The 25,882-nt window shown below is 44.9% G+C and overlaps 1 long non-coding RNA gene and 1 pseudogene across 1 annotated transcript; one reads left to right on the top strand and one right to left on the bottom strand.

Annotated features, from left to right (window-relative positions):
* The first annotated feature begins 2,107 nt into the window (after nt 1–2,107).
* On the top strand, nt 2,108–19,018 carry LOC100138258 (small ribosomal subunit protein eS6-like; annotated as a pseudogene).
* A 4,327-nt stretch (nt 19,019–23,345) lies between these two features.
* Nucleotides 23,346–24,986, bottom strand: LOC132345578 (uncharacterized). Its single transcript, XR_009495030.1, has 3 exons — nt 24,744–24,986; nt 24,295–24,420; nt 23,346–23,835 (listed from the first exon to the last, which is right to left on the bottom strand). It is a non-coding gene; the product is annotated as an uncharacterized lncRNA (long non-coding RNA).
* Nucleotides 24,987–25,882: the final 896 nt, after the last annotated feature.

Here is a 25,882-nt window from a genome sequence, read left to right as displayed (position 1 = left end):
GCTCCAGGACAAGGAGGGACGTGAAAACTTGAGACAGTTATGTCAGTTTAATTCAAATCAGTGTGGGACATGGAAAGAAGAAAAGAAGAGAGGGTGGCAGGGAGCAGGCAGAGATGGGGTACCACCCCCACCGTTGTTGCATCTCTGGCAACACAAGTGAGCATCGGTTGGCTCAACTGGATTATTTCTGCCAAAGGAAAGGATTATAGAGAATCAGGGAAAAAGTCGAGGTTCATAGACTCTTTGAAATGGGGCAAAAGAAAAAAATCCTTTGTCATTTGCCTGGAAACACGTCTAGGTAGGTAAATTCTATATTAAGCTATTCATCATCTGCGGAATAAGGGTTTGAAGGCAACTGCTGTCAGAGACCTCTTCTCAGGAAGGGGAGGGATATGGTGTTATAGAAAAGATACAGATTATAGAGCAAAGTAGAGCTGGGTTCAGATTTTTGCTCTGCCGTTATTTCTAGTATGACTTTGGGAAAACCTCTCTGCCTTTCTGAAAAACAGTAATTCCTATGCCAAAGGTTTGCCATAAAGACTAGATACAACAAAATGTTGTCAGCCTGCCTACCGCATAGTAGGCTTTCAATACATGTAGGTTGTTATTATTATTAAAACAGACCAAAGCATCCACTGCCTCAGTGATGTACTGATTGACACGCTCATTTCTGGACATCCAAGAAATCACAAAGATTGAAAGGGGCTAAGTATCACTGCCTCTGGGGGAGAGGGGTCTTTCCTCACCATCCTACCCAGAGTAAATTCTCTCAGCGACTCCATAACTGGGCATGCATTTGTGTACTTGGGTTTTGTCTATCTTTTCATCCAAAAGTAAGCTCAAAGAGGGCAGAGAGCTTGTCTGTCTTGTCCATGGCGCTTCAGTGTAGGACACATTCTGGAATGCCATGCGCTCAATAATGGCTGCTGGAGGGAAAGCATGGAAGGAAGCAGGGCCGCCTGAATGATTAGTGAACATTTTAACACCGACAACCCTCGCATCCCACAGAGAGTGCTGCATCCTGAAATGCAGATACCCCTGGGAAAGGCAGCAGTTGACTGAAATGCATCCTGATGTGTAAAGGACTCCTAGGAGACCCCTGCCTGGGAAAGAGTCTCCAGAAAAGGTGGCAGGGGAGATGGGGGCAGGCAAAGAGCTTGTCTGGCTGTCACCTGGGCACCTGAATCCAGGTGTGCATGTGGGTCAGGAGGAAGCCCTCCCCAACCCAAGCTGCCCATGCAGAGCCCAATTTGCATGCATCACCCACATCCTCGGTGTACCATCCATCTTCCTTTTCATCAGTGCTTGTGGGGCAAGGGGAAAAAATACCTTTCAAGACCAGACATGAATCTTGCAAGTAAACAAGCTTTACTCTGCCCTGTTGTGTGGGTTTTAACCTTTGATAATACCCAAAGGGCAGGTGGAAATGCTGAAGTAACGCACTGTAAAGCTTCTGTGCTGGGTGGGGGAAACTCTAGCCGTGAAAAATAAACAAAGGAAAAAGCATGAAAGCTACCATGAGTCTTTTCTTCCAAAAAGAGGCATGCAGACATACGTTCTGTGTTTGGTAGGCCCCTTCTCCGTTCTCTTAATCCCCGCTTCCCGCCCATCTCTGCTCTTCCCTCTCTCCTTCCTCCTTTCCTCCATCTCCTCCTTCCCTTTCATCTCCTTCATCCCTCTTCTCTTCCTACTCTCTCTTATCTCTCTCTCTCTGTGAATGAGACTGAGTTTCATACTAGGTGGGGCAAGGGAGGCAATGACTTGACATTTATGCAACACCTGCTACGTGCCAGTCACTGTGCTGGCAACACCTACACGTGTTATTTCATTGAACCATCCTCACAGCCACAGGGCAGCCATTCTCCCCACCGTGTGACCCTCAGCAGTCAACTTGTCTGAGACCACACAGCTAATTAGATCTCTGTCGGACTTCACCAGATACACTACTTAGATATTTTGAATTTCATTCAAACTGAGGAATGTTTCTCGTAAATGTACACACTACGCTCTTTCGTCCATCATATCATTTCCTGTGGAAGTAAAAGATGTAGACAGAGAGGCAACAATGAGACCACTGATTATAACATTGCTTTGGGTGGAAAAAAATTATCCGATAGTTGGGGTTGGTCAACTAAATTATGGGATACCTGTGTATAAGAAGGCTCACAGACATTGTGATTTTTCATTTATTGCCCTAGAAACATGATGTTGCTGATTTATTATTACGAGGAAGGGACTCTTTGTGGCACCTTGGAGGCATTCCGCTGCCTCAGAATAAAGCTGAACATCTCTTCCCTGGCCACTGGCTGCTGGAAGCTCATTGAAGTGGACAATGAACAAAAACTTCATATCTTCTATAAGAAGCATATGGCCACAGAAGTTGCTGCTGATCCTCTGGGTGAAGAATGGAAGGGTTATGTGTGTCTGAATTAGCGGCAGTAACAACAAACAGGGCTTCCCCAGGAATCAGGGTGTCTTGACCCATGGCCAAGTCCACTTGCTGCTGAGTAAGGGACATTCCTATTACAGACCAAGGAGGACAGGAGAAAGAAAGACCTAATCTGTTCGGGGTTGCATTATGGATGCCAATCTGAGTGTTGACAATTTGGTCATCCTCAAAAAAGGGGATAAGGATATTCCTGGACTCACTAACACTATTATGCCTCATCACCTGGGGTCCAAAAGAGCTTCCAGAATCCGTAAACCTTTCAGTCTCTCTAAAAAAGATGGCATCCACCCAGATGTTGTAAGAAAGCCCCTAAACAAAGAAGGTAAGAAACCCAGGACCAGAGCGTCCAAGATTCAGTGTCTTGTTACTGCAGGTGTTCTGGACATATTGTGCTGAAGAAACAGCATACTGAGAAAAATAAGGAAAAGGCTGCAGAACATGCTAAACTTTTGGCCAAGAGAATAAAGAGGCAAAAGAAAAATGCCAGGAGTAAATCGCCAAGAGACGAAGGCTGTCCTCTCTAAGAGCTTTTATGTCTACGTCTCAGTTTAGTTCAATTCAGTTGCTCAGTCATGTCCGACTCTTTGCGACCCCATGAACTGCAGCACTCCAGGCCTCCCTGTCCATCACCAGCTCCCGGAGTTCATTCAGACTCATGTCCATTGAGTTGGTGATGCCATCCAGCCATCTCATCCTCTGTCGTCCCCTTCTCCTCCTGCCCCCAATCCCTCCCAGCATCAGACTCTTTTCCAATGAGTCAACTCTTCGCATGAGGTGGCCAAAGTACTGGAGTTTCAGCTTTAGCATCAGTCCTTAAGATCAGACCTCAAAAAAAAAAAAAAAAAGAGAGAGAGAGAGAAGGGTAAAGATAGGTTTCAAACAATATGTAAAATACTATCTGGGGCACTTACCTGGAGATCCAGTAGTTAAGACTCTGCCTTTCCAATGCAGATCCCTAGTTGGGGAACAAAGATCCTGCATGCTGTGCTACAGCAAAAAGAAAGAAAGAAAACAAAAAATAAGCAAAAATTTTTAAATAAAATATTATTTTGGGAAAAATATATATAAGTAAACATATGCAATAAAAATTCAAAAAGAATGTAAACAAAGTAACACTTTATCTTTGAATAGAAGGATTTTAGGTAATTTTTATCTTATTTTGCTTCTGTGTAGTCTTACATGCTTTTTTTTATGATCAGCCTACATCTCTTGAGCAATTAGTTTGTTCTAGTTTTTTCTTCTTAAGAGTAATTTTTAGAATGATTAGAAAGCTGCTTTCTAAAGCATTTTGCTGGAGGGCCCAGAATTTGGAAATGTCTCTATTCTTTTGTTGCTACTACTAAAAGGAGAAATAAAAATCCTAGCCAAATCCTGACATTTGGCCAATATAGTTTCTTTTTTTAATTACATTGTCAGCCGCTGATTAAAATGTAAGCGCCTGAAAACAGAAAACATGTCCTTTTTTCCTCTTTAATCCATGTCCCTTTGTGATGTTCAGTGACTATTCATGGTTCTTTGATTTATTCCCGTTACTTCTTTGGTTTTAGGTTGGGGTTTTTTTTTCCTATTTTATACCAGAAGCTTATTCATTTGGACTCTTTTAAAATCTAGTTTTTGAAAAATGAAAATGAAGACAAGATTGAAACTTACTTTTTTTCTTTGAATAAAATTCAAGATTGTTGACTGAAGTATCCACATAAGCAAATGAGGCAGGAGGGGTATATTTAACCTACATGGGAAAACACTTCTGAACTCTTTACAGCATCCTTTGTGCCCAGTTAATTAATGGACTGATTATAAATGATTATAACTCATTGAGTCGATTTGGCAGAATTTTCTCCTGGCAGCACTGCATCTCCTATTAGTTTGTGTTACTTGTCAGTATTGAAAATGACACATCTACCTTCCTGACAAATGGCACAGATATTCACTAACTCAGAACCTGTTTAGTAACCTGAGTGGGTCTTCATATTCTAATTTTTCAGATTTTACTGCGTTATGGAACTGAGCAGATCCCTCTTTAAAATAAAACTGTGCTTTTGAAAATGGAAAAGTTTTCCTTCTTGAAAAAATACAGCTGTAGCATCCAGGGTATATAGGGAAGTGTTCATTACACTCATGGAATTAAAAAATAAGGTAAACTGGGACTTCCTTGGTGGTCCAGTGGTTAAGATTACAATCTTCCAATGCAGGAGGCTCTGGTCTGTGGTCCAGGCACTAAGCTCCCTGGTTGAGGAACTAAAATCTCGCATCCCACATCATATTCCCAACCCAGGGATGAAACCCACGTCTCTTGAGTCTCCTGCATTGGCAGGTGGATTTTTTACCACTAGTGCCACGAGGGAAGCCCAGAAACCTTTTATTCTGGTTCCTATTGCTATGAAACCAGTCCTCCCATACTTAGTGTCTTAAAGCAACAACAATCACTGTTACCTCTCCAGACTGGGGAGGCTGGGCCGGGTGAGGTGGTTCTTGGGTCTGTGTTGGCTGCAGTGGTGGCCAGGCCTGCAATCAGCCTCCTTTCTTCAGTATTGGCAGCTGATGTGACTGTCAGCTGGGATCTGTCCTGGAGGAAACAGTAACACCTCTCACTTCTCAGAAGCTGGCCTGGGAAGCTGCATCAATCATCACATTCCCTCCGTTACTCAAGAGGAGAAAGAACAGACAGCCCCTCCAATCAGAAGAATAGTCCGCCTCACATTTGGAAGGCATGGGATGGGCCAGCTTGGGAATTACCATCTGCTGCACCTTCTCAGGACAGACCAAGGGTCCACCGTCGCGTCCCTACCCTCCTGGTCACTGGCTCTGACTACAGGTGGAAGCACCAGCTGGGAATTGATCGTGTTAAAGAATAACTAATTGCATAACTTCCACAGTGTTTTTTTTCTACCAAAGCACAAATTCTAAATCTATATTGTGCCATGGATCCCTTCGGCAATGGGGTGAAATCTTTGGATTCCTCAGGGTAATGTTTCCAAAGTGCATAAAATGAAAACATAGGATGTCAAAGGAAATCAGTTATATGGAAACACAGTTACCAAAATAGTTAAATAACAATTTAGTAATAGCCACCAGCAGGTCTAGTACTGTAGTGTCAAAATTCTGGTGAATCTTAATGATATTTTGAGATATCTGTAACAATTACATACGTGTGATATGGAAATATCTATGAGTTCTGTTAATGACACTTTCACAAGTTCTGCTGAAACTTTTGTGATTGGTTACCTACATTCATAATTAAAGGAAATGCTAAATCTGCATTAAAGGCTAGTGACAATAAGGATATGATCTTCTTTCTCATCCAGCTTTGCCAGTCCCTGACTCTGCCCTGCTGAAAAGCCACAGGAGAGAGGCTACAGCAGGGCAAGAGGAAGAGCTATGAGTAGAGACTTGGCTCAGGGTGGGCAGAGGGTGAGAAAGCAGGGGCTGAACTGCTCAGGGAGAGAAAGGAACAGGAATTTGGGTAGAGAAGAAAAAGTTTCTGGAAGGACAGAAAGCGAGAGAGGATGCTCAAAGGCAGAGGCCTGAGGAAAAAATTCCCCTGGTGAGGAAATTTTCTCTGGCTAGGATGACCAAGGACATGTTTGCCCTTCCCCACCCCACAAATTGGAACTCCCTCCCCTGGATAGCAGTGATGCAAAATGGAATTCCATGCTGGAGTGATTGCATCTGAGGATGGAGAAGGCTGTCTGGACTAAGCCATTTTATATCAGGGACTTGGGCATCGGGATTCTGGCAGTCACAGAAAGCAAATCCCCCAGGGATACTGAGGGTCAACTGTACTTGATCTTGCCTGCCCAGCCAGCCCCAGCCAAAGACATGAAATGACTTACTGTGGCCACATTGAGCTACCTCCTTTCCCTGCCAGGCTAGGCTTTCTTCCAACATGTCCAAGCAGGTTGTTGCCACGACATCTTCCTGGAGGTACTGGTCCGGTCCCTTCTGCGTGGGCCGAGGGAACTAATTAACTACACTGCTCTCCACTCTCTCCAATTCTCAATCAAATGAGAGAGCCAGGAATGAGGAGATGGATATCAAAACATCTGCTTTGTTGCTACTAAAATCTGGATTGCAGGGTAGGACTTAAATGTGGGATTCCTCCTTCTGCTGACTCTACTCCTGCACACCCCATTTTAAAGCTGGGTATGGGCAGGGGGAGGGTGAGTCTATAGAACAGATGTCTGGTGAAGGATGGCTGCCTGGCATTGGTCTAGGGCAGGATGGTGAAGGGTGAGGAGGGCAGAGAGAGCTGCAAACACACACGTGTGTGTGTTAGTCACTCAGCTGTGCCTGACCCTTTGTGATCCCATGGACTATAGTCCGCCAAACGCTGTCCATGGGATTCTGCAGACAAGAATACTAGAGTGGGTTGACATTCCCTTCTCCAGGGGTTCTTCCCAACCCTGGGATTGAACACAGGTCTCCTGCATTGCAGGCAGATTCTTTTCCAGCTGAGCCACTAGGGAAGCCCTGCATACCATTGGTCCATGTTTTTTGGTGGAGTGGAACTAACCCAATGAGAAAACTAGAGGCACACACATACACACCTCTAGTTTCCTCATTGAGTTTGTTCCTCCCCATCGAAAAACATGGACCAATGACTATCACTCACGAGCCAGGTAAATCACTCCACCTCCAAGGGGAAGATTGAGGGGTGTGGCAAGAGACCAGGAGCACTCAGAGGTAACTCTAAGTGGAATCTGAGAGCTGGAGAAGTAGCCCCCTCAGTACCCACATCCCAAACTGTCCTCTCCAAGTATAAATAATAATTTTATTTTATTTTATTATCATTGTTGTTATTTTTTATTATTATAAAAAGAGTAGGTCAAGAGGACTCCCTACCTTGTGACAGGGTCTAGATGAAAAATTTTAATACATAATCTCATATAATCCTCACAACAACCTTCTATCAGAGGTGGTCAACTCATCTGAAATTGTCAACTTGGGGCTTACAAAAGTGGTAATTTTGGGTGCTTTGACCTCAGGGCTCCTCCATTTGATAGGTGACATCACTGAGACTTATTTACAGAAGTAAAGTGACTTGCCAAGCTTGCAAGTGAACCATAGGGAAATTGCATTCAAGCCTGACTCAGGAGCCCATGGCTTTAACCTCTGCAGTAAGAAAGAGGTGAGCCGTGAATGTGGAGATGCTGCTGGAGGGTTTCGAGACTCATTTCATAGTACAGCAACACCCAACTTCTCTCTCTCAGGCCTGTGCCAGAGACTGAGCACAGACAGACAAATAATGTATAGGTTGTGCCTCTGGTGGTGCCTTACATAGCATAGGTGTTCAGTAATACATTTTAAAAAAATTTTTGTTTGTGCCACCTGGCATGTGAGCTCTTAGTTTCCTCACACAGGGATCAAACCCACACCCCTTGCACTGGCAGCACAGAGTTTTAACCACAGGACTGCCAGGGAAGTCCTCCATAATATATTTTTAATAGGCTAAATACTGAAGCTCACTTTCTTACACACATGTGAGAGGAAGGCCTTATCTAGCTGGGAGAAGCCTCCAGCCCTACATCATCCGGCCCTTGACTGTTTACAAAGCTCATTCACACACATCCTCAGAGCTGAGGTGCTGCTTCATTAAGCACCTGATGAAGGCTGCATCTGAAACCAATGGCTGGCCCTGCTTAAGGAGAAGATTCTCCCTGCTCAGAATAAAAGGGGCTGACGACAGAAATCAAGGTCAGAGTGGGACCAGCTTAGAGATCAGGGTGGTCAGCATGGGCCAACTTAGAGTTCAGATGCCGAGCAATCTAAGATTCTGTTTTGCATTTTTCCTGAGCAAGAATCCACCCTGGAGATCTCATCCTCATTTCAAGTCACTCCTGGGAAACAAGTCCTTCATCAGGGACAATCCAATAGGTGATTGAGCTCCACGGGGACTCGCAGCAGCAGGACCCCAGCCCCTCACTCCCGATTCCTCAGTACTAGAGTCCAGCTGGAAGACCACCCCAGCCTGGACATGCTGCCTCCTAACCACCTTTGGAGGACATCCGCTTCTGTGGCTGCTGTCACCACATGAGACCAAGTGGCAATAATCTCTTGCCCAGATTATGGATCTGTTAAAAACAAAAATCTGATTGTGTTATCCTTACTCCAGACCTTTCAAAATAGCTCCTCACTGACCCCATAATAAAGCCCAGACCGCTTCTCTTGCACCTGCCTGACTCCTCAGTTCACCTGCCTCCATTCCTCCCCTTCTCTCACACTCGGGGCTCCAGCCGACTGGACTTCTCCACAAATACCTCATTCTCAAGAGAGCCTTTCTCCAGGCTTTCGTGCACACTGTTCCTCTACCTGGAACATTTTCTTCATCTCCATTCCTCTTAGACATAATTTCCTCTGATATATTCCCTGCTTCTCCTTTGCTGCTGCTGCTAAGTCGCTTCAGTCGTGTCCAACTCTGTGTTGGACACCAGGCTCCCCGTCCCTGGGATTCTCCAGGCAAGAACACTGGAGTGGGTTGCCATTTCCTTCTCCAAAGCGTGAAAGTGAAAAGTGAAAGTGAAAAGTGAAAGTGAAGTCGCTCAGTCATGTCCGACCCTCAGTGATCCCATGGACTGCAGCCTTCCAGGCTCCTCCATCCATGGGATTTTCCAGGCAAGAATACTGGAGTGAGGTGCCATTGCCTTCTCCGACTTCTCCTTTAGGCTCCTCTATTACCCCACGTGTCCTTCATTCTAATACTTTTCACACTCCTTTCTCTTTTCCCATTCAGTTCTTTACCAACCTCACTAGATGTGCCTGAGTCATAGTAAGGTTTCAATAAATAGTTTTAGAATGAATAGATGAGAAAATAAACAAAAAACAAAATTAAGACTGGCCTGGGGCGGCACTCACCCCGACACCACGCGCCTCCTTCCTGTTCCCTGGCTGGCCCTCCTTCTTCCAACTGTGACACCAAGGTGTTGCCCACGGCAACTCCAGCTTTTGCTGTGGCTGCCTTCCTGCTATTTCCTTCATATAATCTTCTAAATTTTTCCTTAAACAAAAGATCAAATTAAAGATCCATGTTCCAGAGAATGGAAGGGTATTCATGTAGCCTGTTATGGATGTGAGAGAATTTTAGCTCTACTCTGAGAAAGACACTCGTTTCTGAGACCAGTGGCACATGTATATCTGGGTGGATCCAGAAACCCACGGCAGCCTCAGTACCCACTAAGCCAGAGCATGTCAGGAGTAGATTCCCAAAAGCCCAGTCTGTAGCAGTGGCTATAAGTTAGAATTCACACTTCATTTTACAATTTGAATCTCACTCAGCTGCACCAGGTTTGAGTCCCATCAAAAAACATCATACAGGTGGATACGTATGTATGTATGATTGATTCACTTTGCTGTACACCCGAAACACAACATTACAAATCAACTGTATTTCAAAAGAAAATTTATCATACAGCTTCTTCATTTGCTTTTAATATTCATCTCAGACATGATGAGGGCTTCCCTGGTGGCTCAGTGGTAAAGAACCCACCTGCCAGTGCAGGAGACACGAGTTCCAATTTTTGATCTGGGAAGACCCCACGTGTCACAAGGCAACAAAGCCCATGGGCCGCAACTACTGAGCCTGTGCCCTGGTGCCCAGGAGCCGCAACCACTGAGCCAACATGCCACAACTGCTGAGGCCCTCACCCTAGAGCCCGCGTTCTGCAACAAGAGAAGCCACCGCAGTGAGAAGCCCAAGCACCACAACTAGAGGGTAACCCCCTACTTGCCACAGCTAGAGAAAGCCTGTGCAGCAACGAAGACCCAGCACAGCCAAAACTAAATTTAAAAATGATGAAAGCAAGTTTTTCCCAGACTTAAATGGACGAAGACTTCAATTTCTTGGCTGCCTCAATGACACTGAGTTGGTGAGCAGACTTTCTCAAAGACAGTTTTGCTTTAAGAACGTTGCTGTTGCTATCTCCTCAAGGACAGAGGCTAAGATCACCTGTCACCCTCCAGAGACCAGTACTGCCCACCCTACAGAGACCAGGGGACCTGAAGAAGTTGTTGTTCACACCAAAGGGTCTGGACGTTAGCATTTTCAAAGCAGAATCAATAGGCAATGGCTGAAAATATTTAGTTATGCCTTAAGGACTGCAACAGTGCTTTTAAGACCTATATTTAATATATTAACTAAATCTAGGAAATAAAAGTGCATTACATAAAAGTTCACACAAGTAGGGCTTATAAAGAATGCTTCCAACTGCCTAAAGATATCTTTGTTGAGCCAAAAGAGGGTTTCCCTGGTGGCTCAGACGGTAAAGCATCTGCCTGCAATGCGGAAGACCCAGGTTCAATCTCTGAGTCGGGAAGATCTCTGGGAGAAGGAAATGGCAACCCACTGCACTACTCGTGCCTGGAAAATCCTGTGGACTGAAAAGCCTGGTAGTCTACAGTCCATGGGGTTGCAAAGAGTTGGACATGACTGAGTGACTTCACTCACTCACTGAGCCAAAAAAGAGCATTCCAAGGTGAAGACATCACATTAAAGACCCCAGAATAATCCTGCTGATCTCATCCATTAGCCTTGATGTCATAGAATGAGAGTCAATGTCAGTGAGACTGGATACCAACCACTAAGTGTTGAGAGAATATAATAAACTTTCAGTATATGTGTGTTCATACTTGGCCTTGTTCCACAGAGCTCAGAGAAGCTTTCAGAGACACATCAAAATAGTAAGACATAAATGAGTGCTAAAATATAAGAATCAGGGAAACTGCACATTAGAACATAAGAATCACGGAAAACTACACATTAGGAAGAGATATCAACTAGTTTGAGGGTAGGAGGCAGAGAGCATAGTCGTGAAGCTCCCAAAGTTCTGTGCATTAATGTAGATGAGGTGCCAATTACGTCTGCATTTTCTAGCATCCAAAGAAGAAGGAAATTAACAAGTAGCTTTCAACACAGTACCACGAGTTGTCCTGGAACTGCACATCATAGGGGTAGACCTTGCTCAGGATTGCCTCCATTGCCCAGGAACCTTGAAGAAATTCCAGATACTAGAGAGGCAGAAAAGAATGGAGTTTTATTTTACCTTGGGTGAACTCATCTCAACATGAAGAAAACTTAGATCATGGCATCTGATCCCATCACTTCATGGCAAATAGATGGGGAAACAATAGAAACAGTGAGAGACTTTATTTTGGGGGGCTCCAAAATCACTGCAGATGGTGGCTGCAGCCATGAAATTAAAAGATGCTTGCTCCTTGGAAGAAAAGCTATGACCAACCTAGACAGCATGTAAAAAAGCAGAGACATTACTTTACCAACAAAGGTCTGTCTAGTCAAAGCTATGGTTTTTCCAGTAGTCACGTATGGATGTGAAAGTTGAAGTATAAAGAAAGCTGAGCACCAAAGAATTGATGCTTTTGAACTGTGGTGTTGGAGAAGACTCTTGAGAGTCCCTTGGACTGCAAGGAGATCCAACCAGTCAATCCTAACTGAAATCAGTCCTGAATGTTCTTTGCAACGACTCATGCTGAAGCTGAAACTCCAATACTTTGGCCGCCTGATGCAAAGAACTGACTCATTGAAAAAGACCCTGATGCTGAGGAAGATTGGAGATGGGAGGAGAAGGGAAATACAGAGGATAAGATGGTTGGATGTCATCACCAACGCGATGGACATGAGTTTGAGCAAGCTCCGGGAGCTGGTGATGGACAGGGAAGCCTAGTGTGCTGCAGTCCATGGGGTCGCAAAGAGTCAGACACGACTGAGCAACTGAACTGAACTGAACTGAACTCTTCTCTTTTTGTACCCCTAAAGCATACTGTAAAGGTGACAGGCCATTCCATCCTTGCAGTTCTGTTCTGAGCCTTAGGTGGGTTCATCCATCCAACAGACATTTCCTGATGGCTCACTCCGTACCAGACTCTGTCCTGGTGTGATGGGCACTATGATGTGCTGCCAACAGCTCCTTTAGGCATGGAGGGCTCTCCTTGGATTCTGAGAATGCTATTGCACCTAGCCCTCAGCTATCAGCTCGCTTTAGGAACCACCTGAACAGAAGGGAACCACCTCACCTGCAGTGACTCACATCTAATGACCGGCCAATGTGGACTATAAAGGCCCCCTTTATAAGGTCCCCTTATCTCAGCTTGGGACAATCTGAAGGGACACCCTGGCTTCTGAACGTTCCAAAGAGTTGTCTGGAGGCTTCCTGGAGGCATCATGGCTCATCTTCTCCCTCCATCTTTCCCTTCTACAGGTTCTTCTTTCCCTTTATGATAATCCTTCCTAATAAACCACAAACACATCGTTTCCATCCCAGAGCAAACCTGAAGGACAGAAGCGGAGAAACTACACCTGGTTAGGAGGTACACCCCCTGCTTCCTCTCCAGGAAGTCACTGCAGAAGAGAGGAGGGAGGCAGGGTGCTCAGGAGCCAGAGTGGTCCAGCGTCCACTGATCTTCACCTCTCTCCCCCATTTCCCTCCTTGCTAGGTGTCCAGGGTGCTTGGCTCACACCCTATTCTCTCTCTCTCATTAGCAAAAATTAATCTTGGACTAAATTTTCCTACACTTAAAATGAGGGAAATGAACTAAAGGATTTGTAAGCTCTATAATTATGAGTCTTTGAACATTTAAAAACATACCATGTTCTTTTAAATCTCAACCACTTATTTCAGAGAGTGCCAATTTATGCAAATGCAAGCTAAAGGACATCACAATATACTATTTATTTTTTCAATACACTATATTTTAGTAAATACATTTGCGTCACCATCATTGAAGAGCATTCAATGAGCGCCCGCCAGATGCATAGTATAGCACTTGAAAAATCAGCAATTGTTGAGATGTTGACATATTTAAATTTGGCTCATATTACATGAGAGTGCATAACTCAAATTGGGAATTACATTCATGCTACATGGCTGCTGTTTCTTCTTTCTCTTCTGCTTTTTCTTCTTCTTACAAGCTGCCAGATGGTGTGGATCAAATTATTCTAGAAGGCAGAGAGCCTGGGTTTCTGCAGATAAGCATAGCAGTCGGTGCTGATTTTTGCCTCCATTATGGCCACTCACTGGAGAAGGCGATGGCACCCCACTCCAGTACTCTTGCCTGGAAAGTTCCATGGACGGAGGAGCCTAGTAGGCTGCAGTCCATGGGGTCACACAGAGTCGGATACGACTGAGCTACTTCACTTTCAGTTTTCACTTTCAGTTTTCACTTTCATGCATTGGAGAAGGAAATGGCAACCCACTCCAGTGTTCTTGCCTGGAGAATCCCAGGGACAGGGGAGCCTGGTGGGCTGCCGTCTCTGGGGTCGCACAGAGTTGGACGCGACTGAAGCGACTTAGCAGCAGCAGCAGCAGCATGACCACTCACAGTGGTGTCATCTGCTCTCATCATCTAGCCCAGCCATCCGTGCTGTGCAGGTATGAGGGTGGTTCCAGCCACATTTTCAAGTGCACTTTGAGAATTTCTGAAATACAACTTGTGATTTATCTCTTTCACTTATTTTCTTAGAGCCTTAGATGTATACATGTTATTTTTATTTTTAAAAATGAACTGGTCTAATGGGATACAGGAAAATACAGTGACAAAAATTCCAGCTTGAAGAGTCAGACAGATGTTCTTCAAAATTTACTGAGCATTTTCTGTCTTTTTCTTCACAACAGTGTCTCCATTTCACAGAAGAAGAAACTGAAGTAACAGAGAGGAAGGGCAACTTGTCTACAGCTACCCAGCTAAAAGGAACACAAGCCAGGATTTAAACTGGGGCAGTTTGGGTTACAGAGACCATGATTTGAACTACTTCCTTCTACTGATACGGGGTCAATCGCCAACTCTGTGACTCAGTCTCCTTTCAGAAAAACCAAAAAAACAGGCATAAGAGCATGATCATCAACAAAGCTTGCGAAGTGGCAACTGGACACAACGAAGACATGTGACTCTCTGCCAGGCACATAGTGCTCCAAACGCATTTGAATTTATTACATTTTAAGGGGGTGCTGTCACAGGAAATGCATATGTTCTCTCAGTGTCTTATTATTGAATCTGACTTAGAAACCTCACTAAGCATGGGAATTATGGTGTGTGTGTGTGTCTGTGTGTCTGTGCATTTTTATGTGTGCATGTGAGCATCACACTTTCAGACGCACTACCTGTGTGCTGCCAGGCTGCATTCATTCACCTGTGATTTCAGAGCCTGGGTGTTCCAAGCTCATATCCTTCTCTAATGTACAGAATAAAGAAAAATGCTTTGGGCAGTGACTAAAGCATGGACAAGGGTTGTACTAACATTTGGCTCCATCTTTTCAGCACTGAGTTCCTACTCTTACACTTTGTTAATGAGAAGATAAAAATTGGTATAGGCTTTATGGAGAAAAAGTTGCTAATATCCATCAAAATTTTAAATGCACATGCCACATGGCCCAGCAGTTCCACTGGAAGAGATTATATCAAATATATGATAGTCACTTCAGCACCATTTATAAAAACAGAAGATTAAAAACTATCCAGATGTCCATACATTATGATACAATGAAATACAAATGCTTCCAATAAAAGTATGAGATAGCTCTCTATGCTAACAAGGAACAGGATGCATAATTAAGTGAAAAAGCAAGATGAGGAATATCATTATCCATGTAAATATATATATATATTTATTTATATGTATGTATGTGTGAGAACTTTGCTGGTGGCTCAGCAGTAAGAGTCCCTTTGCAATGCAGAAGATGCAGGAGACCCAGGTTCTATCCATGGGTTGGGAAGATCCCCTGGAGGAGGGCGTGAAAACCCACTCCAGTATTCTTGCCTGGAGAATCCCATGCACAGAAGAGCCTGACAGGCTATGTGGGTCTGCTGCTGCTGCTGCTAAGTTGCTTCAATCATGTCTGACTCTAGGCAACCCCATAGATGGCAGCCCACCAGGCTCCTCCATCCCTGGGATTCTCCAGGCAAGAACACTGGAGTGGGTTGCCATTTCCTTCTCCAATGCATGCATGCATGCTAAGTTGCTTCAGTCATGTCCAACTCTGTGCGACCCTATGGACAGCAGCCCACCAGGCTCCTCTGTCCCTAGGATTCTCTAGGCAAGAATACTGGAGTGGGTTGCCATTACCTTCTTCCTATGTGGGTCTATAGGGTCACAAAGAGTTGGGTGTGACTGAAGCGACTGAGCACTCACACACACACATCCATAGGTATGTCTATTTATGTATATATGTATGTATGTATACACACATATCGTCTTGGTCTATTCAGACTGCTGCAACAAACATAACCATAGGCTGGGTGGCTTATGTACAACAGGAATTTATTTCTCACAGTCCTGGGGGCTGGAAATCCTAGATCAGGGTGCCAGCATGTTCGGGTTCTGATGTGGGCCCTCTTCTCCCTTGCTGACTTCTTGTACCTTTACATTGTGGAAAGAGGCTGCGAGGGCTCCCTAGGGTCTCTTTTATAAGGGCATTAATCCCATTTGTATGGGCTCCACTCTTATGACCTAATCACCTCCCAAAGACCCCACCTCCTAATACCATCACAGAGGGGGTTTTCAACATATAAATATGAGAAGGACACAAATATTTAGTGTGTATAATGTAATATATACATGTACATATATGTGTGCATACATCATATCACATGTATATGATAAATTTAATGTGTAATATGTTTGCATATGATATGCATGTGCAATGTAATCTATAATATACATATATGCAGTGGACTTCCCAGGTGGCTCAGTGGTGAAAGAATCTGTCTGCCAATGCAGGAGATACAGGTGATGTGGGTTGATCCCTGAATCAGGAAGACTACCCTGGAGAAAGAAATGGGAACTCACTCTAGTAATCTTGCCTGAAAAATCTCATGGACAGAGGAGCCTGGCGGGCTACAGTCCAAGGGGTTGCAAAGAGATGGACATAACTGAGCACGCAGCTTGAATGTGCACAATAGGCAATATATAATATATATGAATCTATTACATTACATGCATATATATTACATTACATATGTATATTACATATATGTTTATGTATACATATTTACAGCCATCTTAATTTGTGTTCCTCTGGAGTCATACTTTAAGAGAGGAATATAAGTATATGTCATTTTCTAGGATCCCAGGAAACTCCAACAGGAAGTAGAAAGGCAAGGAATGTCTGGGTAGGCAGAGAAGGAAAGGGAGTCAGTTAAGAGCGTCATCACTAGTTCCCACTGAAGAACAGGCGTGCAGTCCTACTGGGAGGGTCCAGAAAAGGGCAGTAATTTCACCTCACAATGATCTCACCGGTGGGGTCAGGGGTCGGGCTATTTATCTGCCAATGTTCCATCTGTCTTTGATTGAGGGCTACTTCCAGGACAGTCACTCTAGCTTGCTAAAGCTGCTCCCAGGGCTAGAGAAAATAGTCCCTGAGGGAAAACTTAGGGGTCACAGAGAGCAACTTCTGGGGGGTCTAGGAGAGCAGGTGGAGAAGGAAATGGCAACCCACTCCAGTACTGTTTCCTGGAGAATCCCACGGATGGAGGAGCCTGGTAGGCTGCAGTCCATGAGGTCGCTAAGAGTTGGGCACAACTGAGCGACTTCACTTACACTTTTCACTTTCATGTATTGGAGAAGGAAATGGCAACCCGCTCCAGTGTTCTTGCCTGGAGAATCCCAGGGACAGGGGAGCCTAGTGGGCTGCCGTCTATGGGGTCACACAGAGTTGGACATGACTGAAGCGACTTAGCAGCAGCAGCAGCAGGAGAGCAGAGTGGGGACTTTAGGAGGAGGCTGACAGAGTCTGTTCAAAGACCTCAGAGGCTGTATGGAAGGGGCTGCATAAGGAAGCAGGCTGAGTGTTGGGGAAGAGCAGGGGGCACCCTTTTACCATGGACCCTACTGCACTCTCTGAGTTTTGTGATGTGCATGTATCTCCCTGCCTCAAGGGAAACAAGGTGGTATCTAGACAGTAAATCAAGTCCTTGCAGAAATGACTGTAAGGCCAACAAGCATTTCTCTAGAGCATGTGGGCGCTAGGGACATTCTGAGCCAGATAATTCTGTCCTGTGGGTTGCAGGGTGTTTAGCTGCATCCCTGGCCCTTACACACTAGGGGCCAGTAGCACTCCCTCTCCAAACTGGGCATCAGAAATGCCTCCAGACATTGCCAAGTGTCCCCTGGAGGCAAAATCACCCCTGTCCCCACAGAGAACCTTGGCTTTAGAAAACAGGCAAGGTTGGATTCTCTCAGGTGGCACACCCATTTTTCTGCATGAAGCTGTTGCTTGCAGAGGGATGTCAGACCACCCAGTCTGCCCCATAGAAGGAGTGGCGGGAGCTGCTATGGTTCTCCTTCCCACCTGTTTCTGTGTACCCCCCTCCTCACATCCCCCATCCCTCATCTCCTTCACGTGTTATCCACAGGACCATACAAGGCACGGGGGGTCAGGAGATCTTGCTGACAAAGACACCACATGAGCGTGTGCTGAATCGAATGTGGCCTCTGACTGAAGTAGAGCAGTTCACAGCTTCATGGAACCAGCCTGTGAAAGGGGTTCCCCTAGTAAGGGGCTAATCTGGTACCAAGCGGCCTGGAGCTCCCTCCTCTCCTGTCCTTCCTTTTCTCTGCTCCCCTCTCCACCCTGTCTGTCCTGAGGAGCACCCTGCCCCTCCGCAGTGACCACCTTCATTTTATTTACTTGTTTGTTACCTGTCTGCTCCTGCTAGACCTTAAGCTCCACAAAAATGGGGATCAGACCAGTCCTGTTCTCCTCTTGTCTCCAGCATCATGAACAGTGCTTGCTATAAAAAAGGTGTCAATTAATGCCTATTGATGAAGTGATAGAGTGACTGAATCTTCCAGAGTGTTGGAGAAGGAGGAAGGAAAACCTAAATGATGATAAGGGGAGAAGAGAGATGAGGCAGGAACCAGGGCAGGAGATGCTGGGGAAGGCCGTGGGTATAGCTTCCACCGCTCCAAACTGGAATGAGATGAGAGCTCTTCCCTGAAAAAGGAACTGGGATATCTTCCCACCGACTCCTCCCCACCTTCTGCCAGTGGCCTCCCGGAAGCTGGAGATGGACCACAATTTGCCGGGTTTAACATCATCAGAGGGTGATGACAGCTCTGAAATGAACTGATTTTAGCTGAGTTTGGATGGCTTTGGGCCCCATTTTCCAGGTCCGTGCACCACATGTCGGTGCTGCAAACAGGCAACTGGAACAAAAGGAGTCCTTGTTTCATCACAATAAGGCAGCTTCTCCTAGCACTGTACAGCATAATTGCCATTGTTTGAATCGTCACTGAGCAGTACTTACTCTTCCTCCCGCTGGGGGCTCAGCCTGTGTTCCTGCTCCTTCCATATTGGACTTGGTTTCAAAACATATTTTGGCCAATGGAATGCCAGTCATGACACTGCTAGAGGCCTTCCATGTTCAGGCCATTTGGCTTAGTTCTTAACTCTGGTGTCCCCCTCTGCAAGGCCACTGCCCTTTCCCCTGGGCCCTGGGATCCACACACTTGGAGTCAACCTGAACCTGACTCCCAACCTGGAGTCTGTCCGGCCAAACCCACAGCCTGAAGTAGACCCCACCACGGTCAACCCACAAACCTGGAAGCATGAGAATAAAGTGTGAAAGTCACTCAGTCGTGTCTGACTCTTTCTGACCCCATGGACTATACAGTCCATGGAATTCTCCAGGCCAGAATACTGCACTGGGTAGCCTTTCCCTTCTCTAGGGGATCTTCCCAACCCAGGGATCGAACCCAAGTCTCCTACATTGCAGGTGGATTCTTTACCAGCTGAGTCACAAGGGAAATTCAAGAATACTCGAGTGGGTAGCCTATCCCTTTTCCAGCAGATCTTCCTGACCCAGGAATCGAACCACGGTCTCCAGCATTGCAGGTGGATTCTTTACCAACTGAGCTATCAGGGAAGCCAGGAAGCATGAGGATAGAGGCTGAGTGTGGGGCAATTCATTAAGCAACATACCATGGTAACAGACGATTGATTCAATAGTTATTACCAATGCCTGCTCCAAAGATAGATCTGAGCTTTCATCATGGTTCTTTCTCGTCTAGCTCTATAGCCTTGGATAAGTTAACCTCTGAGTCTCAGTTTCCTCATTTATAAAACGGAAGCAAAAATAGCATCACTATCAACATTATTGTAAAGATTAAATGAGATAATCTGTATAGCCTGTTTGGCATCATACTTGACCCAGAACAAATACTCTACAAATCAGAGGTCACAAAACTGAAATTGTATATTCAAATAATTCAGTTAATTCTCTCTATTGGGATCTAGTCCCAACCACCAACTGGGAAATTACATTTAGACTTACAATCTAGAATTACATCTTCTTCAAATCTGACCACACTGGACCACCATTCCTACATGGCAACAACGGATAGAGCTAGGGGGCAGTATATCAATGTGTGAACAAAAGAAAATCTGCCCACCAGGGCTTAATCAAGTAAGGGTTTAGTTTTCCTCATGCAGCAAGATGTTCAGGAGTCAGAAGTCCAAGGCTGACACTGAGGCTGAGCGATGCTGTCAGGAACCTGGGTTCCTCTGTCTGACTGCTTCATCATCTTTAGCATGTGGTGTTTGGTCCTCACAGTCTCGAGATGGCTGCTGCACATCCAGCCAGAGCACATGTGTTTCAGACAAAAAAAGAGGATGGAGGACACAAAGAGGCAAAGGACAAAATCTCTTCAGGCAAAGGACTGTCCTTTCAGCTGAGAAAGGAAGACTCCCCATGGTCTTCCACTAATGTCTTAAAGGTCAGAAGTGAATTGTATCAGCCATACCTTGCTCCAAGTTTGGCTGGGAAATGGAACATTCATTACTGCTGCTATTACTAAGAAAGAAGGCAGTGGAAAATGTGTTGTATAATGCAAGTTAGAGTATTTCCATTCAGAACAGACCCTTCCCAGTCTGGCTTATCATTTACCTGCCCTCCATGGCCCCATATCTGTATTTGTGTTTGCAACTCCTTTTGTTATTCTCAGCCAAGTCACGGCATAGATTTTGGAGTATGTTCTGGCCTTTCTAAGCTCAGGACAGAACTGAATTTTCAAGGCGCCACCCTCCTCAGCTTCATTCTTCATCTTTAGCTTCTCATCAAGGGCAGGGCTAATAGACAATATGCTCAAAGAAGCAAGGGAAAGTTTTGGGCCAACCTCTTAAAAGTAGCTCTGACTGTACTGACCATATTCTTGCCATGGCCTTGGCTGAAAGTGAGAAAATATTCTTTCCCCTCTACTCCGTTTGTCCTATTTTTCCTTTTGATGGACTTTGATAGTTTCATACCATTTTTCAAGGCAGGCTATTGAAGTTCCAGGAGGTGACCTCTATTTACTACAATAAAATTAGTGATTTATAGAAAGTCAGAATTCCACAATCCCCCAAACTCTCCTTTTATCCCTAACTACTATGTCAACAAAGCACCCAGCATCCAGCGTGGTTCAAAGGTCTGAATTGTGTAGCAAAATAAATCGTTTTTTAAACCCCAATAGTAGTGTATGGTAGGAGCATTCTTGAATTGAGTAGGGGAGAGAGCAGACGCAGCCAACCTTGGTTGTGGTATATTACTCAAGTTGATATGGGGCCGAGGAGATTGGATATTTAATGTCAAAAATACCATGAGAGGAGGGTGAAAAAAGTCTGAGTTCCACTAGAAAATAAGAAGGTAAAATTTAGGTCCCATAAGCCCTGGCCTATTTTTTCTTCCCTTCTCCTCCCACTCTGTCATTCTCCTGGTTTCTTACCATCCTCCTCCTCCTTCTCCCTTCCTTCCTGCCTGCTAATCTATTTCTATGTCCACTGTTGAAAGTCTAGCAAGTTTTTCCACTAGGACCCTAATTTAGTTCAGTGTTGACATTCTAATATATGCAGGTTGCTGGTCCCAAACTTGCTTATTCAAAGGCACTTGATGTGGTGATTCACATCTCAATGTTCCAACCTAGATCTCTGGTGTGTGCAGAGCTGGCCCAGAGCCCATGCAGAGTTTACTTTGGGCAAATTTGCACACTCAAGGTGGCGTCCACTCCAGGAGACTTGAATTCCTGCAGAGAAAAGGTCCATCTGTAAGTAGTGAAGTAAGCTGGAGGGCTCTGACTGCCCAGAGACATCAACGCACTTCAGTTCAGTAAATCTGTTTTGAGCTCCTATATATTCAGGCCTTCCCAGGTAGCTCAGATGGTAAAAAATCTGCCTGCAATGCAGGAGACCTGGGTTCGACCCCTAGGTGGGGAAGATCCCTTGGAGAAGGGAATGGCAACCCACTCCAGTATTCTTGCCTGGACAGAGGAACCTAGTGGGCTACAGTCCATGGGGTCGCAAAGAGTCAGATACGACTGAGTAACTCACACACACACATACACACACATACACACACACATCTATTATATTTAAACACAGTATGAGGTGCTGGGGATACAAAGATTCAGAAGATATGACTCTGTTTTCAAGAAGCCCACCGCTGGGACTTCCCTGGTGGTCAAGTGGGTGAGACTGTGCTTCCAGGGCAGGGGGGCCTGGGTCCAATCCTTGGTCAGGGAACTAGATCCAGCCAGCCACAAGTAAGACCCAGTACAGCCTAAATAAATCAAATTCAAAAAAAAAAAAAAAAAAGAAGACCACCATGTAGAAGAGGCAACCGACCCCAAAAGAAATGACTTACTCCTTTTGGAAAGTGTGAAATTCCATAGGGCAGGGCTTCTCACACTTTAACGTGCATATGGCACCCTTGGGGTTCTTGAAAAAATGTCAGTATAAATTCAGTGGATCTGGGAGGGGCCCAGGATTCTGCCTAAGAGGCTCATGCCTTCCCTGCTGTTCCTAGCAAGGTCCTAGGGTGGGGGATCAGTCGTGAAGAGGAAGACTTAGAGGGGCCCTGGTGGAGAAAGGACCCAGGGAGAAATTAGAGACTGCTTCTTCCGCCTTTTAGAAGCCTGTGGCTTCCCCTCAGGAAGTCTGAACAGCAGCAACAGAGCTTCACCAGGCTTGACCCATCCCACTCAGGTCACCTATCACTAGGGTGCCAGAAACCAAACGAACATTTTTCGACCATAGGCTGAATATTGGGGCCGTTTCAGAAGGTAAATATTTAAAAAGATGCAAGAAAGCATAGTTTAGGGTTGAGGGGGAGTAAGCGCGCTCTTGTTCTTCTTGGGACAGCCTTCATTTCTCTTTTCCGTCTTCACTGGAAAAAGGAGTCTCTCAGTGCACTGCAGATTCTGTAGCTCTCAGAGCCCCTCTCTGCATACAAGTGACTATACTTGTCAGAGTTCGTATGACATGCCACACATAGTACCTGTGCCTGCTTTAACCATCTTGAGCTGAAAACACATGGAAGTCGTATTCTGGTTTTTGCTTTTTAAAGCCTGAAGCCAGATGCTAGGATCTATTTTGTACTTCTGCATCTCTACTTAGAAAACTTTTCCTTCTCCTTTCTTATAAAAAATGGTGTTGAGAGCACCCTATGTAGAAAACCACTAGGTGGTCAGTGCGTTTTCCAGGCCATGAGACTCCCCGTGTCTGCTTCTGTATTAGCTATCTATTAACACAGTTACTGCTGTGTGACAACCAACCACAAAACCTCCTAAGCACTATACTTGTTGACCACGCATCTGGCAGTCAGGAAGGAGGTTCTGCTGATCTAACCCTGGGCCCATATGCATATCTGGAGGTCACCAGTTGTCCTGACTGTACAACTGGGGAGACTGGGCTCTTGTCTCTGTGTCCTATATTCCAACAGGCTGTCCCGGGCCTGTTTTCACTGCAGTTATGGAAGGTGTAAGAATGCAGGCAGAGAGATGCAAGTGACTGTTTTCAAGTCAATGACGGCATTATGTCTGCTAAAATCCCTTCTGTCAGAGGAAGTCACATGGCTGGGTCAGAATTAGATTGGAAGGGGACTCTGGCAGGGTTACATAGGGAGGGCATGGACGCAGGAAAGGGAGAAAAACTGAGGTTAGAAATGCAATCCATTAGCACAGTCTTTACAAGTAACAGAGCATCTTTCTAGTTCATAGTTAAGCTGATCCAAGCAACATCTTTGCAGACAGCAACCATCTACCCTTCTCTGCTGTGGTAAAGACAGAACAGCTGCAGAAAGTCCTGGGAAAACAAAGGCATCTGAGAGGAGAGAGAGCAACCAAGTATTTACTGACAATGCTCTATTCATAATCCAACATTTCATTCAAACTCAGAAAGATGTGTTGACACTCTGCCTGGTTTTATAAACCCCACCTTAAAGTGGCATCTCTGCAGCAGTAGAATTATCAAGTTTTCTGCCTCTTTGAGAAGCAAGGGCCTGGGCTCATGAGGTAAACAAAGGGTAATGAAACAGCAAATGGCAGGGTGTCAAGTTGTTGGAAGGTGTCTAGCAGGATGCCACGGGGACACGGTTTCATTCTGGTCTCATTTAACATCTTCATTAATGATCTGGAAGAGGGAGTAAACAGCACATTAATTATAATCACAAGTGATGCTAAATTGGGATTTGTTGCCTGCACCAGAGGAAGGGACTCTGAAAGACCAGGCAGGAGATGGATCCTGCTTAGAAAAGGCCAACAGCACCTAGGAAAATGCTACTACACACGTCAGGGGAGGGAGCAAGTCATGTGGAAGCAACGGAGTGAAAGGCAAGGAAGCTGGCAACTGCTTATGTAAAATAGTCTTTAAATATCTAAAAATACCAGTGATATCATGTCCAGAGGAATACTTTCAAGTACATAGTATTCTAATTAAAAAGAAAAAAGGAAGCTGCCTAAAGTCTTTTCTGGGACTTCCTCAGGTATTCACACATAAACCAAAAGGGGGAAAAGTTTACATTAAGAAATTAGAAAAAAAAAGAAATTAGAGACAAGCAAGCTAAAGCAGGTGAGAGGAGAAAGACAATACCATTTGGATTATAAACTTGAATTTTTCCCCTTCACAGCTTCTTTCTCCCACTGGGGTATCAGCTCCTGAGGGCCGGGATTCATGTTGATTTGTTTTCTGCTGTATCTCCAGCACCTGGAATTATGCCTGTGACAGAGAAGCCACTTAATAAATATGTGTTAAATGAATGAATGAATAAGAAATGGAGTGGAACTCCTAAGCAAAGAATCAAAAGAGGTTTTCTCTCCATAAGGTGCAAACCAGTCAAAGATGGGTTTAAAAGAAAAACAAACAGGCAAAATAAACAGTGGGGATTGGAGGAAATGAATAAAATGGACATTAGCAAAGGTTCCCAGAGAACTGAGACCCTCCTGGCTTTATCATACAGTACAAATAGTAGTCACGGTAGTAGTAACCATTAGAGTGAAGATAAGTATCTGGCACTGTTCTAGGTGCTCTGCATGCATTACCTTATTGAATCATCACAGAAACACCCAGAGACATGTCCTATCATTTATGTGTGAGGTATAGAAAGACTAAGTAACTTTTCCAAGGTCCCATAGTGACAGCGTACTGCTGTGTGCTGTGCTTAAGTCACTCAGTCTTGTCTGACTCTTTGTGACCTCAGGAACTGTAGCCCACCAGGATCCTCTGTCTATGGAATTCTCCAGGCAAGAATACTGGAGTGGGTAGCCATTCCCTTCTCCAGGGGATCTTCCCCATCCAGGGGTCGAACCCAGGCCTCCTACATTGCAGGCAGATTTTTAACCATCTAAGCCACCAGGGAAGCCCTCCATAATGACTGTGGTCATAATTAAATTAATGCACCAGTAGCTTACGTTCTTTACTACTAGATTACATTGCCTGCTACACTGGCTTAAGAGAAAGGGGGATAGATGGAAGGGAGAGAGAAAGAGGGCTAAGGGGAGGGGAAAGAAGGAAGAAAACCAAAGGAAAAGTAAGCAGACTCAAAATGGGGCAGATGACTCTTCCCCATCTTCCCTCAGGAACCAAGTTCAGTGTGAGCATGAGACTGAAGACAATGCAGCTCTACTCCCTGTGTTTCATGGCCTCTGCCCTATCAGCTAGTATTTAAAGATTCTATTTTTTGGTACAAAATACCCCTTAATTCTAGGGCTTCCCCCATGGCTCAGTGGTAAAGAATGCGCCTGCAATGCAGGAAATACAGGAGCCACAGGTCCAACCTCTTGGTTAGGAAGATCCCCTGGAGGAGAGCATGGCAACCCACTCCAATATTCTTGCCTGGAGAATCCCAAGGACAGAGAAGCCTGGTGGGCTCCCTACAGTCCATGGAGTCACAAAGAGTCAGACATGACTGAGTACAGCACAGAAAAGCACATCCCTTAATTCTAAACTGAGCACTTGCTCCATTGAAGAAACCACCTGTAGTTTTTCTTTATTTTCTTCTTTATTCTTCCATTTCTCAGCTCCCTTTTATAAAAGTAAAAAGTCTGGAAGTTTACGTTTTGCATATGTACTATTTTTCTGTACATTATTCATTTTCTGCACGTTACTACATGCCTCTGTCATTTGTACATATCAAGAGTTGAGGATGTAAAACCATATATATTATACTTTATCTGGGATT

Source organism: Bos taurus, chromosome 6 (genome assembly GCF_002263795.3).
Source record: "Bos taurus isolate L1 Dominette 01449 registration number 42190680 breed Hereford chromosome 6, ARS-UCD2.0, whole genome shotgun sequence".
NCBI classification, from domain to species: Eukaryota; Metazoa; Chordata; class Mammalia; order Artiodactyla; family Bovidae; genus Bos; species Bos taurus.
This window is presented reverse-complemented; position numbering and strand designations above follow the sequence as displayed.